Genomic DNA, 16,685 nt, shown 5'->3' with positions numbered 1-16,685 from the left:
ACCTGGCTGACTGCTTTTCCCAGCAGATGTCAAAGTCCTTTTGACCTAACTACCTCCATGAGCTGACTTAGGAATTCCTGGTCTAGCTCTTCCCCTTGGTTGGGTGGTCTAGCATTTCTACTCAGGCAGCAGTTACAGGGTCAATTAACTTCCTGGCTTATTATAATCTACCTTATACTTTCCAATCTCTTCATTTCACAGGTGCTAACGACCCTCAGTTTCCTTTTTAATGGCCTTGATGTTCTAATAATGAAGTTATCCTTTCTTCTGTAATCATGCTAGCTCTTAGCTGCTCCTGGTAATATAGCTCCTATTTCACAGCTCTGCTGCCTGTTTTAAACTAGCAAAAAACATTAACTCTGGTGTAGAAATAACTTTCAGTGAAGTTTCAGATGCACTGTCAAGATCCTTAAAGAAGCTAGATTTTGGTTTACAAATCTGAAAGAGGGATGTACATTTAATTCTAATGACTACAGGCCTAATAAAACAACATCTCAAACAGATTGTAGAAATGTAGGCTGAATAAAACTACTACAAGGTGAATAGATAACTGATCCAATAGCTGTAAGCAAAGGGTAATTATTAATAGGTCCATGTCAGAATGGCAGGAGATTTTGAGTGGAGTCCCACAGGGGTATTTCTTGGGCCTAGTGCTTTTCAGCATGTTAATTAATGATTTAGATGGTGACATAGAAAGCTTCTTGAGCATGTTTGAAGATGACATGATATGAAGGATTCTGAACATGTTGAAGGATGCAAGCTCAGTTTAGAAGGATCTCAACAGATTGGAAAGCTGGGCTAGAGCTAGCAGTTCAATATGGACAAATGCAAGGTACTACAAGGGACAAATAATCAAAAACAAATACATAATGAGGGACATTTAGCTGGATGGCAGCTCTGTGAAAAAGGACTTGAGAGTCTTGGTAGACCGCAGATTCAATACAAGTCTCCCACATGATGCAGCCGCACAAAAGGCAAATGTGATTTTGGGCTTGCATTTGGTGCAAGAAATGGAAGGTGATAGTGCCTCACTGTTAAGCCTCATCTGAGGTATTGTGTGCAGTTCTGGCCTCCAAATTTTTTTAAAGGATGTAGAGAAGTCAGAGAGGGTGCAGAGGTGGGCAACAAGGATGATCAAGGACTTTGGAAGGCAAGAGAGGGTCCAGAGGCTGAATGACCTAGACACATTCAGCTTATAAAAAAGGTGCTTAAGAGGAGTCATGAGTACAATCTGCAAATACTTGAGGAGCTTCCATCAAGAAGAGGGAAAGCACCTTCTCTCTCCTGCTGCAGAAAGGAGGACATGGACCAATGGCTTGAGGTTGCAGCAAAGTAAATTTAGAATGGATATCCTTAAAATTTCTTCACTGTGGGAATAGTGAGGCAGTAGGATAGACTGCCTGGTGAGGTTGTGGGCTGTCTGTCACTAGAGGGGTTCAAGAACAGGTTGGACAGACACTGGTCAGTGATGATCTAGGCATAGATTTACCTGTTTTTTGCCATGTATATTTCCTATGCTTCTGGGCTTTGCTGGTTGATTCCACCCCTGCTCCCCCTTTTTTTCTGCTTCCATGTTTTTAAGCCTCCCAAGAGGCATTGAGGTGTTTGCTATAGCTAAGGATGGGAACTTCAACTAGGGTGTGCCAATTCTTCTGCTGGGAGTAAAACCAGAGGAACCTGTCTAGATGGCCTTGCCCCTCCACTTAGAGTCAGACCAATTGCCATGTTTAAGATCAGGAAAAATTTTTACCCCAAGGTCAGACTGGAATGGACTGTGGGAATTTTTGCCTTCCTGGATAGCGGAGCGGGCATGGCCCTCTACCTGGGACCTCTTGAACGTGTATTGACAACATTTTATAGAAGCACAACATCAGCTGCCATGTTTCCCCTGCTTTACCTGTGGCAGGTTAGGATGTTAGGTCTATGTTGTGTCAAGTTCCGCGATTAGTCTTATGTAGAGTTTAGATTATCATGGTATGGGCTGGTTTGAATAGGAATGATCCTGCCTCAGGCAGGAGGTTGGAATAGGTCCCCTCCAGTCCTACTTCTCTATGACCCTATTTTTTGCCCAGTTTGTTGTGTTTTGTTATGTATATATGGTACAGCATGTTAATGAACATTCCAGTAAAGATATATTTGGTTTTGCTTTGATCTTAAACTGAATAATATAGCCCCAGGCCCCTAATGTATTAGTAAATCTTCTAGTTTCTTTTTAACTGAAGAAAAATGTAGGGTGTGTTATACAGCCTCCCTCTCCCCCCCCAGACTGGCTCTCACCCACTGACTCCTCAATTTATAGACTCACTGACTGGCTTTCTTGTATGCATACCAGCCTCTGGCTTCTTAACTAATCATTTCATCCAGGAAGAGCGCACACCAACTGCAGATGCTTCCTCAACCTGATAAAGGGTACTTATACCTGAAAGCCTGCAAAGAAGAATTTTTCCAAATATCTGAGTTGGTCTAATAAAATATATCAGGTTTACCTAAAGAACCTTGTCTGCTGTGTTATATGTGATGATGCAACACATCATCTGCACCTCATTTTCCAAACTCCTATATCCACCCATCCCTGTGGCTCAGTATAAAGTCCATAAAAGAGGAAAGCTGTAAGTTAACTGAATCTCCTATGTTGTTCCATGGAGGTGCAGAACACACCATCATTTAAGGTCCAATTTGTCATTTTCTCAACCTTTGGAAAGGAAGTAGGAGCTAAATCCAAAAAAGAATCTAAATGCCCTCTACACATCACCTATGCTCCCAGGGAAGAATTCTATTTCATTTTATGTGTCCAAATGGCAGTTTTCCATCTCCATAAAGGACATTCTTGTTACTCACTCATAGTATGCAATTCTATTACCCATGTATTAGCGCCTTAGTGTCCATGCTGCTACTGCACATTCTCAGTAGGGTATACTCTGGCTACAAAGGTACATGACTCTGTGCACATAAAATTGAGCCTAAGTCCTAAAGAAAAAAGGAAGAGGAGGAGAAGCATCCTCCCATGTTTTAGCCCAAGTAGTTGAGTGTTCAGGGCATTGAAGTGATAAAAAATATATAATTTAAAGATGTTCCCTAACAGGAGACTGAGATATTTGAGAGCTGGGAGATGATTCTTCAGCTAAAGAGCAGCTAGCTAACTAGTTAGGTAGAAAGAGATCAAGGGTCCGTAGAGAAGGCCTACTGCTCCACAGTGAAGTTCACTGTTTACTTCTCATTCATATATTCTTGTGCTTGGACCTGATGATCACTAAATGGTATCAAAAGAGATGAATGAGATAGAACTTTAAAGAATTTGAGATCCAGACTGAAGAAGTTGTAACCTAAAAGCAAACTGAGAAATGCAGTCAGATGAAACGATAGGGGCCAATAAGTGCTCTTCCTGCATAGGTGTAGTGTAAGGACCATTGGTTATAGACATGTTGCAACCTCCACCCACCCTTCTACAGGATAATATAGGAGAGAACTGAAGAGCATTCAGCAAAAAGCTTGAGTTATGCCTAGTAGCCACAAAGGCAGAAAAAAAAAATGAAGACGTCAACTCATCTTCTTGGTGCATATTGTGGGGGAGGAAGACCTGGCTGTTTATAACACCTTTACCTTCACTCATAAGCTACGTGTATGGGGGGAGGGGCACATGCCCCCCCAGTGATTGGCCCTCACCGGCTGGGGAGTAGTGGTGCCAAGAGAAGCTCTGGCCAGTGCCCCCCCCCCCGAGAATGCCACTGGCCAGGGAGTGGGGGTGCTTCTGGGGTTGGTGATCGGCTGTTGGTATATAGATTTTCATAGACATTAGGGCCGGAAGGGACCTCGGAAGATCATCGAGTCCAGCCCCCCTGCCTAAAGGGCAGGAAGTCAGCTGGGGTCATAGGATCCCAGCAAGATAAGCATCCAATTTGCTCCTGAAGGTGTTCAGAGTAGGTGCTTGAACCACCTCCAATGGCAGACTGTTCCAGACCTTGGGGGTCGGACAGTAAAGAAATTCTTCCTTATGTCCAGCCTGAAACAGTCTCGCAGTAGTTTATGACCATTCGACCTCGTCATCCCTTGGGGCGCTGTGGTGAACAAATGTTCCCCCAGATACTGGTGGTCACCCCTGATAAATTTATAGGTGGCCATCAAATCACCCCTGATCCCCAGACTCAGGAAGTACCAGTAGCCCATGCCTTCACTGAAGACCAAAATATTCAGTTAAGCATAATACTCTCCAAATTTAAGGAGTACTGCATACTAAAACAGAATGAAACCCTTGAAAAACACAGATATTTTTATGTGTAAGAAAAATAATCGATTGGTGTATTATTGAACTAAAAAGACTAAGAACTCTGTTTTGGGGAACTTGACAGACTCTCCGAATAGAGACAGGATTAATTGTGGCATTGCGGACACTGCATAACAAAAGATGCTATTACATGAAAGACACCTGTCCTTAGAAACTATCCAAATGTGCAGGGCAGCAGAAACTGGAAAGGCCCAAGCTGCAGAACTGAATGCACCAAAAGGGGCTGCCCATGCAGTAGGCATGAAAGAATGTGACCAGAAGAAACCACTTGATGGGGTAGAATTTTCTGCTGGTAAAAAGCCACCTCACAGAGTGGAATTTTCCCTGAGCAAGGAGAATGCTAAGGGAGAGGGGGCATGCAGAAAATGTAGAAGGCAAGTGGCCCCAAATGTTGTGCTGCGTTTGGAAAAATCTGTAACAAAAGGAACTGCTTTGCCAAACACAGTAGACCCAAACACAAAAACCTCAAATGGATACAACTGAGAGCATGCCAAAAGTTGTTTACATAGATATAGGTGAACTGAGCAAAATCAATGAGAGGGACTGGATTCTGCCAGTGAAAGTGCATAGAACAATGATTTCATTTAAATCAGACATGGGAGCTGAGGTGAATATTTTACCAGAGGAAGACTATAGAAAATTAAAATGAAGCCCAATATTAAATCCAATAAACATATAAATAACTGGTTATTTAGGACCAATATCAATGAAAGGACATGCATTTAATTAGTATTGACATCCAAAATAAAAATAAAGTATATGCACTTCTGTTTATTGTAGTACTGCAGGAGATGACACCAATTTTGAGTCTGGCAGCTTGTGAGAAACTAAATCTACTTAAGTGTCTGCATACACTACAGGAAGATACAACATTCGTGCCTCCTACAGTCCTGTCCATCACGGCCCAAATCTGGACAGTTTTCTTAGGAAAATTCCAGAACACAAGAAGCAACCATTAGGGCTGTGCGAAATTTCACTGGCTGTTTTGTTTCAATGCTGTTTTGACTTGTTTCAAACTCAAAACAGCAAAACTGAAATGAAATGAAGGGCTTCAAAACAGCCTTGAAATGAAATGAGGCCAGTTGAAACATTTGAAAGTTTCAAAACATTTTGAATTTCAAAGCAGCCAGCAAGGTGGTGGGAAACAGGGGAGAGCCAGGGCTGCAGCCCCATGTGGCTCAGCCCAGCAGGGAGCACAGCCTCCCACCACCAGGCTGCACTCCGATCAGCTTCACCAGCCCCGTGGAGCTCAGCTTAGTAGCGGAAGGTGGGCAAAGCTGGCGTCTCCCACCACCGGGCTGAGTTCCATGGAGCTGAGCGCCACTGGGAGCTGCTTCTCCCCACCAGGCTCAGTTCCCCAGGGCTGCGAACCACTGTGAATTAAGCCCAGCTGGGGGAAGTGCCTCCTGTTGCTGGGCCTAGCTCCCACTGGCTTGCAGCCCTGCAGAACTCATCCAGGCTGGGGGAAGCACCTCCTCCAGCCAGGCTGAGTTCCCCAGCTCCGTGAAGGGCTGGGAACTCAGTCCGGCTGCAGGAGATGTTTCCCCCAGCCCAGCTGAGTTCCCCAGTGCTGGGTCCCGGGTGGCGGGAGCAGTGCCTTATGATCTGGCAGGCAGATTGGGGGCCTGCACGCAACTCCCAGGGGTGCGGGCCCCCTATCTGCCTGCTGTATCACTGGACACTGCTCCTGCTCTCCGGCTCCTATTTGTCAGCAGCCTGAGGTACAGTTTCCTTGAAACCCCTGCATCAATCTCCTTGAAACTTGGCAGACTTCATGCCTTCAGACAGGGCTACCATCCCTGCAAATTCCATCAGAAGCAGGCAAGATATGACAAAGTTATACAACGCTGTTTTGTGCTTCCCCGTTATAACCTATGGGCAAAACCTCAAAACAGCATCGAAACAGTGAAACCGTTTCAATGAAACAGAACAGAACAGTGATTTCAAAATGAAACAAAATTTGAAATGAAACACTGTTCTATTGAAATGTCAAAACAGAAGTTGAAGCAGAGTGCTGCTATTTCACACAGCCCTAGCAACCATGTCATATGGGAAGAAATGTATCTACAGACACAATGCAAATACTATCATGCAGAAAGAGGAAATCAGTCTCAGTGGTCTGTAGCTAATGAATTTTGTGCTATGCACAGAAGCACAGCTGCCAAAAGTGCAGTTGCAGTATTCATTTAGATCCTAGTATAAGGAGTCAAGTCTATCAAGGCTTGGAAGAAAAGCTTCCCACCAAAAACAATATCAGAAACTAAATCTAATACATCATCAGTCTGAGAAGAATGTGAAATCTCCTGAAAGACTCAGAGACTTGATAAAATAGCTGCACAAAAGGGGGCATAGGAAAGTGAGTGGTAAAGATGTGCTAGTAATTTCTCCTCTAGATGGGTGTTAATTTTTTCTGTGTGTGTGTTAACTCATTTTTATAGTTAATATCAGGAATCCTGATTTAAAAAAAAAAGAAATGCAAATTCTGATTTTAAAACCCCAAATCCAAGTTTTTCTGTGATTAAAATGAAACACCACTATGTGTGTGTATGTAAATTGAACACGTTTTATTGCTATATTTACAATTTTAAAGTGACTTAGAAACCTACCAATGCCTCAATCACTATAATAAAATAAATTCTAAATATCTAAAAATGTTGGCATTTGATTTTGTTTTTTTATCATGGAAAAACAGATGTCCCACTGCCCCCTTCATTCACCAGGATGTGAATCCAGCTGTGGCTGCCCCCACCCCACACCCCACACCCCAGGCACCATACACCACCAAGCTGGGCAGCAGCCCCAGCCCAGCCCAACTCCCTCCCTCACTACGGGGCCTCATCTCCTTCCCCCACAGACTTACCTGTGGAGAGCTGCAGAAGCTGCTCTTCAGGCTGCCTGGCTGCCACGTACATATGTATGTGCACACCTGCACATGGCACCACTTGCCTGATCATCCTCTTCCCGATCTCCCCAGCCCCTTGCAGACTGAAACTCTGCCAGCCTGCAAGAGGAAACCTGCCATTTCTGATGTTCTTCTCTTTTAAAGGAGAAAAATCAAGACTTTTTTCCTTAAAAATAGAAAATCTGGGTTTTTCTCCTTAAAATGAGAAAATCTACATTTTAACACACTTTTCCATGGTGAACAGAAAAAACCCAGATCCCTGGTTATCATCAAGAGGGAAGATGTGATGATAGAAGTTATAATTTACAGGTGCTTACAAACAGAAGAATGAAGGAGTTGGGAATTGGAACACAGTCCCCACAGTTAAAAAGCAGTTTGTTAGCAAGTGAGCTAGAGAGAGACAAAAGGTCTGCAAAGGTTGCCTTCTGTTCCACAAAAAAAGAGTTCACGATTTAGTTCTTTTCATTCACATATGCCTGCGTTTGCTGAACCCAGTGATCACTACAGGCACTTACCCAGGAAGCAGGCATATCACCTTCAGGCATCATGTTCTACTTTCCAAGGACTGTTTTAACATTGTATATGAGAGTAAGAGAACAAGGACAGTAAACAGGGAAGTTTGCAAGCAGTTCACTGGGAGTGAGAGGAGGAAGAGGAAGAGGAAAAGAAGCCAAACACCCCTGCAATCCTACCCCTGAACGGTAAGTGAGCCAGGGCTGCCTGTGTGTTTGGCTGTGTGCTCTGTGCTCTAGTTCTGCTAGCTGGGTGATTGCTGCCTGTGTCTGTCAAAAGCCCTAACAAGGGGGCAGAATCAATCCAGGCCCAGGAGGGTATAAAAAGGAAACTCCAAGTGACTAGCACTGAGCCAACAGGGACAGCAAGTAGGGAAGTTTGCAAGCAGTTTGCCATCACCCATCACAATTAAAGAAAGGTAAGTTCTTTAATTAAGAGTAACTAGCCTACATATATTTAGCATAAGTAAGTAGCTAAAATTCAGTAGGTAGATCAATTCTTAAAAGTCCCTTGTTTAACTGGAGTCCAAAGCAAGTGGAGAGTTCACTAGGGAGTTTATCCAGACCTCTTTCTCTTACCTTCCTTTGCTGTAGGCTTGGTGAGAGGAAGCAGGTTAGCAAGGAAAGGGATTTATTCAGGATCAAGGAGCAGTGAACAGGCCAGCTTACAGGGGAGGTTGCTAGGGAAGGTCTGCTTGGAGAAAGGGGTAGGAAGAAATAGACAGCAGATTTAAAGAGACACGGAGAGATGGCTGGAGGATACTCTACGGCCATTGCCAGCTCTTTCTCTGCTGGCACCTGTTAGGTGTCTGTCCAAGCAGGACTGCCCACTGTCAAGGCTCCCACCCTGTTCCTGGTTTGGTGCTGTAGAGACTGTGGCTTGTGTGTTGCTTCCAGTGACAGCTAGATGAGGGAGTCCCTGCAATGTGAGAGATGCCTCCTGGTGCTGTCCCTCAGGAAGCAAGCAAGAGAGCTACAGGAGAAGGAGGTGACACTCTGAAACATCCTCTACCATGAGAAGTTCATCAATTTGATGCTGAATGATACCACTAGGACTTGAGAGGAAGGACTACCAGAGGTGGTGCTGGAGAAGGAAGAGGACATGGACCCTCAGGAAGGTGGAAGTTGGAAGTTTGAGACCTCTGGCAGGAAGCAAGTCTTCATCTCCACCTGCAGGAGTTTGGCTAAGAACAGACATGGAGACCTAGCAACAGAGAAGAAGGAGCACATTTCATCAGCAGAAGAGGTCAGGCCAGGCCCACCTAGGTTGTGAGGATCAAGACCACTGCCACCAAAAAGAAGTAATGGGTGGTGGTAGTTGAAGACACCCTTCTGCAGGGGATAGAGGCATCCATCTGCTGGCTTGATCTGTTTTCTTGGCAGGTCTGCTGGTTGCCAAAAGCCTGGATATGAGATGTCATGGAAGGATTACCAAGACTCTTCTAGCTCTCCAACTACCACCCCATCTTGCTCATCCATGTGGGCACCAATGATCATGCCAGGTGCTAACCGCACCTTGTCGTGCATCCACAGGTGCATCTCGAGTAGAGCCAAGGAGGTGATCCTCCCCCTCTACGCGACGCTGGTCAGGCCACAGCTGAAGTATTGTGTCCAGTTCTGTGCGCCCCATTTCAAGAGGGATGTGGACAACATGGAGAGGGTCCAGAGGAGGGCCACCCGCATGATCCGGGGACAACAGGGCAGTCCCTACAGTGAGAGACTGCGGGACCTGAACCTATTCAGCCTCCACAAGAGAAGGCTAAGGGGGGACCTGGTGACTGTCTATAGACTCACTAGGGGGGACCAGAAGGGTTTGGGGGAGACGCTGTTTCCCCTAGCACCCGCTGGCATAACAAGGAGTAATGGGCACAAGCTGATGGAGAGGAGGTATAGATTGGACATCCGCAAAAACTACTTCACGGTTAGGGCGGCTAGGAGCTGGAACCAACTTCCAAGGGAAGTGGTGCTGGCCCCTACCCTGGGGGTCTTTAAGAAGAGGCTGGATGCCTACCTGGCTGGACTCATTTGAGTCCCGTTTCTCTTTTTGGGGTTTTTTGTTGTTCTCCCGCCCTGGCGGGGGGTCAGGCTAGAAGATCTACTAGGTCCCTTCCGACCCTTAATCTATGAATCTATGAATCTATGAATCTCAAAAGTGACTACAGAGCTCTGGGTGCAAGGGTGAATGGGACAGGGGTTCAGGTGGTGTTTTCCTTGATTCTTCCAGTCAAGGGGAAGGACCTGGACAGGAATGGACACATCCTCCAGATCAGTGGATGGCTGAACAGATGGCACTGCCAGCAGCGCTTTGGCTTCTTTAACTACAGGATGTTGTTCCAAGAAAAAGGATTGCTAGGAAGAGACAGGAGCCATCTGAAAGAGGGAAAAGCATCTTCACAGAAAGGTTCACTAACCCAGCAAGGAGGGCTCTAAAATAGGTATGCCAGGGGATGAAGACAAAAGCTAAATGGGGAAGTGGGTGACCTGGAGGAAGCACAAGCAGAAGGAGCCAACAAGCCTTCTCATTCTTCCTGAGAAAGGAGCGTAATCAGTTAGTTATCTCAGATGTCTGTACATGAATGCACAAAGCCTGAGTAACGAGCAGGAAGAGTTGGAAATCCTCACAGTCACAGAACTATGATGTGATTGGAATAACAGAGACTTGACGGGATAGTTCACATGACTAGAGTACTGCCACAGATGGTATAAACTGTTCTGAAAGGACAAGCAGGAGAAAAAAGGAGACAGGGGAGAAGAAGGGAGCTGTCTAGAAGCTGGAGAGCTCCAGGCCTACCCTGAGATTCTTGGGTAACCCCCTGGCCAACCCCCTATCCCAGAAGCAGGACAGCTCCAGGCCAACCCCTAGCTGTTCAAGGAAATCCATGCACAGCCCAGGACTAGCTGTGAGCTGCCCCAGAAACAGGACAGCTCCCAGCCAGCCCCCAGCTGCATAGGGAAGCAAAGAGCTCCCCAGTCCCAGCATTGGGATGAGGGGGTGGGGGGCAGAGAGCTACCCTGTCCTGGGGATGCTCAGATCCTGGGTCCTGTGGGGAGCCTGAAGCTGTGAAGCACCAGGACTGGGGGAGTTCCCCATCACCTGTGGCCCCCTGGTGTTGGGGCTGACCAGGAGCAAATTTGTGGTAGTGCACTAGTATGCAGTATCTACTGCATAGTTAGTTTACTACCTGTATTCACAAGTAGTAGCTAACTACTCGGTAGACTAATTTACTAGGCAGTAAATTGTGCACACATAAATGGTGACACTTTACTGCTTAGTAGATTAGTCTACTGCACAGATTTAATTAATTGGCCCAGAATCAATTAAGAAACAGGCATCGCCAGAGCGCGGGTATGGACTTTAGGCATCAGACCAGTGGAACCTAAGAATAGGACTGCTGACACCATCACGATCTCAGCTGGTGTGTGGATGGGGTGCAGGGGAGGAGGAACCAAAGGACTCCCACAGCACAAGCATGCCTATGAAGGTGCTGATAACATCTTAGGACCCTCCTTTTCTACTCAAGATCAAGGTGCGGCAGGTGAGTTGAGGGAGGGACCCCTTGCATAACCCACATTGTCACCCTCCTGTACAGATGACAGCTCCACATCTGGGATGGCTGAGAAAAGGACTGTTTGCCTTGATAAGAGGGCTTGAATCATTGATTGCCAGAGCTCCTTTCCAGCCCTATTTTTCCGTATTTCTGTGATTATTTATTCTAAAATAATGAATACTATTAGTTAAAAAAAACCATATAGTTTTTTTAACTTGTTGCATAACAAACTGTATTTTTGTATCCTTCAATTTATTTTGAGTCTTTGTCACATGTTACAGCTGTGATCTTAGCAAGCAGCATCAGATAGCTAGCTGCACAATGAGGGAAAGTACAAACCTTAGCATTCACTCTGAAATATAGGCCGTGACAGTCCGCTCAGTAACAAAAACACCCACCAAATTCAAAGACAAGTCTGCAATTACTATGCTATCCTTACACTGTTATACATATGGCATCTTTTCATAAATCATAAGAGATCGCTCATTATTCTAATAGACCTGAAACAACAGTGTAAGATTAGTACGGAGTACAATAGCTTTATCTCTGAACTATTGCGCTTTTGTCAGCTTTGGTTAGAATATTGCTTCTTTTAAAATAATAGCATTTTTACAACCACTTTTTCTCCTTTCATGCTATTTATAATTTTATTTGTGTTGCCATGATGGATTTATGTACTTTTAATCTGGTGGTTTTAAATTTCTTGGAATGTTAATCAAGTTTTTAATATAACTTGAAACATATCCTTTCAGTGTTTTTATCCAAATCAGATGCTAGATAACATTTTCTCTTGCATTTGTCTTAAAAATATGCACTTCTTTGTTTTGATAAAAAAAAAAAGAGTAAAAGAATAAAATTTTAAAAATAATAAAAAAGTATAGATGGTGTTATAGACTGATACATGATATAGAGATTTTAAAGATAATTTCATTAAAATTCCTGAAAATAATAGGATATAAAGTTGTTTTTCCTAGAAAGGGACACTTGCTGGCCTCTCCGGACCAGTTCTAAGCATAGCTTCAGCTTTGCTGCTCATCCTAGAAAATAAAACACTGTTTCCTCATATAATGTTGCACATGCTTTTCTAATAACACTGAAACACATAATATTAAAATCTATCTTCAACTTAAATTCACTGGTAGTAAAGATATACATCATGTTTACTTTACACATGTGCGCAAGAACATGTAAATGACAGTTCACTCATGTGGTCTAGTAATTCATAAGATTAGGGCAAAGAGTGCAAATAGCAGCAAAAGAAAAATGTAAACGAAAGAGGGTAAACTAAGTGCCAAGGACTTGGCAAGTAGTTCAGGCAACACAGATAGAGCTCTCCCATCAGAGTAAGTGACAAGGATAGAAATAGGAACCGCTGAGAAAAGAAAAAAAAGATAAATCCTAAAATTTAAGCAAGATTCTCCCAATGCATGTTGAACTGGGCTTATGTAGCCTGGGACAGGGAGAAAAGGAGAGAATTCTCTATTCTACTTGCTGTTCTATGTAACAGGAATATAGTCTCTTAAAATTACCATCTTAAGGAATTACTCCACAAGCTCAATCACTAGGCTTTAATTCTGAAGTTACTAGGTTCACTCTTCACTCAGGCTAGGCTGAGTAAAATGTCAGATGACACTACTGACTGGTTTTGGGCCAGGACTTTAACCTAGGACATACTACAATGAAAGCAGGATTATATACCATGTGTACGTATGGAGCAACTACTTTACCGGGCATCTAAAGAAGACTTACCTTTTTGACCACTAGGAGAGAAAGTGCCCTGTCCCATAGCTTTGGTTATACTGATAGCAAGTACATTCCAAAGTCAGTAATTCTGTTCTGCATTGAAAAGTAACTTCTTTTGTACAAACATTTTTCTCACCATGAGCAGGGTGCAAGTGCAGAGATTAAGTGCCAAATTGTTTTATGAAGCATTACATTTTCTCCCCTTCATATATTTCTGAAATCAATTCATACTAACAAGTTGGAAACAGCCAAAATCATGCATGGGAGAATAAAAAAAAGTTACAGAAGTCCAAGACATTACAAAGTTTGTATGAGCAAGCTGTGGAAAATAGCTAAAATGCTGATTTACTTAATTTTTACCCCACATTGCATTAAATTAATTTCTAAAACCTATCAGAAGATGAAAATCAGCTATGAAAATCAACTTCTTCACCATGTCAATAGCATATTGTCTTTATCTATTAAACATTTGGGGTTATAGTTATATCTACTATCTTCCCATGAATAGATGTTATGAAATTATTCTGAGTATTCAAAAAAACCTAAAACCATTATATTTGAAATATAAATAATGCTTTGAAAGATGGGGAAAATCAGCATCTGAGAGCTACTGAACTGAATCACTTGGCAAGTTGTGTGAGCTTCCCTATAAGCCAAAAAATGGGTGGGATCTGAATCCTTTGGAAATAGTCAGACAAGGAGGTCCTTAAGACCCCACACCAATTCTGACACAATGCCACACTCACCACCACCTCCATGTCACCCATATTTAAACCAACTTAGCTCTTTAATTTAAAAACATTTACCTTTCATTTGTTCCCCATTGTGATACAGTTAAACTATGAGGCAGTGCCATATTAAAACATCTGGGATTCATCGAACAAGTTTCTTTAACCACAGGTTCTGAGTGATCAATCCCAGATGCTCAACAACTAAAGTTACATATAAAACTGTTCCTAGTTTTAGTCAAAACTAGATTGAGCTTCCCATACCTTAAAAAAGGAAAGATTTTAAATAGATGCAAATTAAATTCAAATTATTTCCAGAGTAAAAAAGAACTATTCTAAACAGAGATGAACCAATCAGGTAAGAGAAGTTTGTATAGCATTAGAAGCAGTACTTCCTAGTGCTGCCTGTTATCAAGGTTACCAATATTTCCCATAACAACTATGTTGTTTCACGTGTTTTGCCAGGCTTTAGAGTTTGGGCTGAAAACCTATGTTCTGAGTGTCTGAGTTGGGCCAAGTTTTTTGAGGGGAGAGGAAATTTCAGACAAAACAGTTCAGCTGTTTTCAAGAAGGTTTAAGATTTTTGTTTTAATGTTGACACAAGTGGCGCTTGTGTTAAAGGCATGCATTTTTCCATCACTACAAAAAATGGCCAAATTAAGATTGCACAGGAACAAATTCTACAGACCTCATTAATTATTGTACATTTGATCCTGCCCTATTAAACAGCACAAGAGCAGCCCCATTAATGTCAGTGAACACAGGATTAAGCCATTACTGTCAACTCAAACTCCAACTAACTTACATGGGGGTTTAACTGTATTTCCTTAGCCCTTACATTCTACATATGCACAATAGATTTATACCCGTACAATAAGTTGCAAGTGCCACACAAACAACAGCTATATAAGTGTGTAAATGCTGTGGAACAAAGTTTTTAAGGTTGAACTGGATGCAAAAACTGTAAGGGGCAAAACTAACATGAATTAGACAGGGTGAATGGCCCACGTGCCAGTGATGCCTTTTAGACTACATCATATTCCTATCTATTCTGAAATGATAATAAAGAGAACAATGCAAGAACAATATTAGAAATAGGTATCGTGATTTCAGTTCTGACGACCTTTGAAAAAGGAGGACAAGAGCTAAAATCCTACCCAAGTAGGAAACTACTTTGGGTAGGTTGCTATGCATGATATTAGATAGTCTGGCATTTTCAATATCTTATGATCTATCAAAGCCAAACTCAAATAAACATCTGTATTCCACTAGGGAATAGGGATTCCTGGCTGTCAAACAGCAGCCTCCCCATTTCAACTCCTGCTGGGTAATATCATAAGACTTTAAACCTGTCACTGGTTCAAGATTTAACAGCATCTGACTTAATACTATTTGGAAGTGTGGAGGAAGTGGAATCTAAATTCAGGGCAAAAAAATAGAGATTATGGTGTGTTGGTTTTCTTTTAAAATTACAGCTGTCTAGGCTTCTCACGCGTTGGAAGGATTAGTAGCAATCTAAGTTCAAATCAGTTACCATATTTACCCAAATCCAAGATGATTTTGAATTTAGGACGACCCCCCACACAGTAATAATTAGATTCCATTCATAGAAAATGATTAACTTGTTATAATTTGTCATGTATAGAATCTAATTATTAGAGGCTCAACTCAAATCCCCCCCACCCCCACTCCCAGCTATGGCAGGGAAGCAGTGGTATTGGGCAAGGGCCAGACTCCCACCCCTTGCCCAGTTACCTGAGCCCCCGCATGCCTGTGCCCATTCCACCTGTGCCTGTCCTACCTTTCGCTTCTCCCCCAACCTTTTGCTGACTGCCCTTCCTACCCATTAGCCCTGCACTTATGCCCCCTGCCACATATACTGCCTGCCACTTGCTAGTACACTGCCCAGTCATGTGTAGAATTATCAAGGAGCACATCTGCAAGGGCGCAGCAGGAGAGGTCATGCTCAGGGGCAACCATTCACTGAGGGCAGATCCTGCCTGACTAACTTAGTTGCCTTTTATGATCACATCAAAGTCCCTGGATGAGGGCATCAAGGTGGATGTCATCTTCCTGGACTTTAAGAAGGCCTTTGACACTGTTTCCCACCACATTCTCTTAAAAAAACTAGGTGGCTGCAGCATTGATGTCTACACAGTCAGATGGGTGGCAAATTGGTTACAGTCACACCCAGAAAGCAGTGGTGGATGGGTCATTTTTGACCTTGAGGGATGTAGGCAGGCCTTGGTCCTGGGTCCTGTACTGTTCAACATCTCTTTCAGCGATGTGGGTGTGGAAAGCACGCTGTCCAAATTTGCTGACAAAGCCAAGTTGTGGGGTGAAGTAGGCACGCTGGAGGGAGGGACAGAATCCAGCTAGATCTAGACAGGTTACAGAGGTGGGCATACAGGCTGTACAGGTGAGACAGAGCAGGGAAAAGAGCACAGGGTGTAGTGCTATACCTTGAAGTGCAATACACGTCCTCAATGATCAAGATCAGGTTGGAGGGGGGGCAAAATGAGGCACTCTGGATAAGAATGCAAGGGGGGGCATGAAGAAAGGGACTTGATAGTTGGCATCTTCTACAGGCTGCCTCACCATGGGGATGAGCTGGAGCTGGAATTCTCAGGTCAACTCACAGAGGCTGTAAAGTCAAGGGATGTGGTTGTCATGGGTGACCTAAACTACCCAGACGTCTGCTGGAAGCAGCAGTCAGCCAGGTCGGACTGCTCATGGAGGTTCCTAGCCAGGATACAGGACCTCCACCTAACCCAGGAAGTTCATAGTCTCACCAGGGGAAATGCCTTGCTAGACTTGGTCCTTGCCACAGGCGACAACCTGGTAAGGGGTCTGCGGGTACTCAATCACCTAGGCGACAGTGATCATTGCCCGCTGGAATTTACTATCCATAGTTTCATAGTTTCATGGTTAGTATGGTCAGAAGGGACCTGAGCAGATCATCAAGTCCGA

This window comes from Gavialis gangeticus, unplaced genomic scaffold, assembly GCF_001723915.1.
Source record: "Gavialis gangeticus isolate Ggan-Ray unplaced genomic scaffold, GavGan_comp1, whole genome shotgun sequence".
NCBI classification, from domain to species: domain Eukaryota; kingdom Metazoa; phylum Chordata; order Crocodylia; family Gavialidae; genus Gavialis; species Gavialis gangeticus.
Note: the sequence above shows the minus strand (reverse complement) of the source record.